Source organism: Delphinus delphis, chromosome 10, assembly GCF_949987515.2.
Source record: "Delphinus delphis chromosome 10, mDelDel1.2, whole genome shotgun sequence".
In the NCBI taxonomy this organism is placed as follows: domain Eukaryota; kingdom Metazoa; phylum Chordata; class Mammalia; order Artiodactyla; family Delphinidae; genus Delphinus; species Delphinus delphis.
The window spans coordinates 845,985-848,713 of NC_082692.2; the positions used below are offsets into that span (position 1 = coordinate 845,985).

At 49.2% G+C, this 2,729-nt stretch overlaps 1 pseudogene; it reads left to right on the top strand.

The window, feature by feature from the left end:
- The first annotated feature begins 1,988 nt into the window (after positions 1 to 1,988).
- Positions 1,989 to 2,238, top strand: LOC132431839 (small ribosomal subunit protein eS27-like; annotated as a pseudogene).
- Positions 2,239 to 2,729: the final 491 nt, after the last annotated feature.

A 2,729-nucleotide genomic window follows, 5' to 3' on the forward strand; every position in this document is an offset into this window, starting at 1 on the left:
GCAGGGCTGTCACGGATGGTGGGACTGATGGCTGCAGAGTGGCGCTGGGGGCCGTCACCTCGGGCGCCAGGCCCAGACGCGGGCCGTCGTGGTGGGTCCTGGTCCAGCCCTTCCTCAGCCGGAAGGCCTGCCCCCGGGGCTCCCTGTGGACCCTCTTGGTAGAGTTGGAACGGTGGCCAGGGTCAGGGGTGGGCGCTCTTTGGGCCCTTTGAGGAAAGACTTCCTCGGTAAATGGCAGAAGGGACGGAGGGGGAGAGTGTGATTGACCCTGATCCTTAAGGTGACGTGGGATTACCCTACCCCTGGAAAGGGTCCTGCCTCTCCCGGGGCCCTGTCTCATCTGCAGGGGAAGGGACAGTAAGAAATCACGGGAAGAACACAGAGCTTGGGGTCACGTGGTCCTGCAGGTCCCAACTCTGCATCGGGGGCTGTGTGATCTCAGTCAGCCGAGCCTCTGAACCTGCGTCCGTAGAGCGGGCATCACGGAACAGGTCCTGTAGGGCTCACGGGGCAGCGGGATGAAGTGAGAGCACACACTCGCATCTACGTGTGGAGCACGGAAGCACGAGTGGTGATCGGTACTAATAGTAGTGATACACCTTAGTCCTTAATGATGGCATCATATCCTCATCGATCACCTTATAATTATTATACAAATTACACAGTTTACCACAAGGCAGACGCTTGGTGGGGGTGGGGGAAGGGTTCTTCTGTACCTTTCAGCTAGATTGCCTGGAACTTGATTTACAGGATTATATGATTTATGTTGCAAATCAGAGTTTGTAGGTCTTTGCCAACAGGCATATCACGTCACTCGTGCCAAGAAACAGAAATCGCTGATGCTGCTGACTGTGCAATTAACTTATCTGGTCTTTAAAGAAAAAATATCCCACCTACTTATGAGCTATGGGAGGAGCACTGAAAACCTGGGCCAGAATGTGACCTCTAGAACTTTCCATAAGGAGTTTCATCTGTTCAACCAGGAAAACTCACTGTGGAGATACTGTTAAAACGAGAGTAACGAATGAATTGGATACTCCTTCTCTCTTTCTTGAGCAGAGCTGAACCAACAAACGGTAAACAGAATTCATCCGCTCAGCTCTTCTTTCAGCCCAGTGGTTGTGTTTGTTGTTCCTGCTGTTTCAGTGAAAACGGGGCCTCTTAGCTCTGTGGCTTATGCACATAAGTGATTCTGTCATTTTAAATTGGTGTTTTTCTCTTCGCACCAGAAGCCTGTTTTCCATTTTTCTCTCAATCTTCCTGTTGCATTTACTCCTTGAGGCCTCCTTCAAAATACAGCCCAGGGTCCCCCCCGACTGGGAAAAGGGCCGAATCTTTGATCCAAGAGGGGAAGGAGGCAAGTTCCTGCCTGGATCCTCCAAAAGCCTGTCTGAATCCTTTTATTTCCAAAGGAGCAGAAAGCCCTGCCCTGGCAGCGCATCAGTAGAGCCAATAGGCTGAGGAACAAGAGCCCAACAGAGCCTCCTCCAGCCGCATCCCTGTCTCACCGCACACGCCAGCACACGGATCTGAAGTAGCAAAGACGCACGTGTGGAAGCAAACCCTTGGCAGTGCAAGAGGAGAGCAAGGAGAGGTTAAGTCTTCTCTGCATAGGCAGGGCTCATGTGAGCCTAGTGGAAACCCTAAATGCTCTCCAGGAAAAGCAGATAAATTGTATCCTATAAATATTGCAAACTGCTGTGTGCTTAAATAATAGGCAAACGGCATGTATTTGTGACCTAGTTGACAAATAAAGGCTAATGATAAATAAAAGCTTTTCTAGATCAGTTTTTAAAACTACTAAAAACCTAATGGAAATGAACAGTAGTAAAGACCAGCATGTTTCCATCCAATAAAGGCAAATACTCCATAAGCACTCTTCATAATACAAATGCAAATTTAAGAAAATAATGACTTGCCCTTTTTTGCCTATTGGCAAAGACTTATAAGTTTGCCCTTTCCGACGGTGACGACCTCCCCACGAGAACATGCCTCTCGCAAAGGATCTCCTTCGTCCGTCTCCAGAAGAGAAGAGGAAACACAAGAAGAAGCGCCTGGTGCAGAGCCCCAGGTCCTACTTCAGGGATGTGAAATGCCCAGGATGCTACAATCACCACCGTCTCTAGCCATGCACAGACAGTAGTCTTGTGTGTTGGCTGCTCTACCGTCCTCTGCCAGCCTACAGGAGGAAAAGCAAGGCTTGCAGAGCGGTGCTCTTTCAGACGGAGGCAGCACTGAAAGCCCCTGGAATCAAGATGAATCGGAAACCATCCCAATAAACACATTTTGGATTAAAAAAAAAAAGCCATAAGTTTGATAGAATGTGAATTTGGTGAAGTTCTGAGGAAATTGGCTGTTCACACAACGTTAACGGGGCTGTAAATTGGTGCAAACTTTTTGCAGGGCAATTGGGCGACGCCCACTAAGATGTAAACTGCACATAACCTCTGACCCAGCAATTCCACTGCTAGGAACTTATCACAAGGGCACACTCTCTCGACCGTGCACAAGTGCACATGTAAGGGTGTGTAGGGCGGCACTGTTTGTCATCCCCCAAAAGCGGGGAAAACTTTTATATACCATTTATGGATCAAGTTTCAATTAGCTGGGTTACAGCCTCACAGTGGACCGCTCAGCAATTAGGACGTCAGTGTCATGGAAGGATGTGTGTTTTGCATTCTGACAGAGGCCCCATTCTCAGCACAGAGCTCTGCACGTGTCTCCACCCG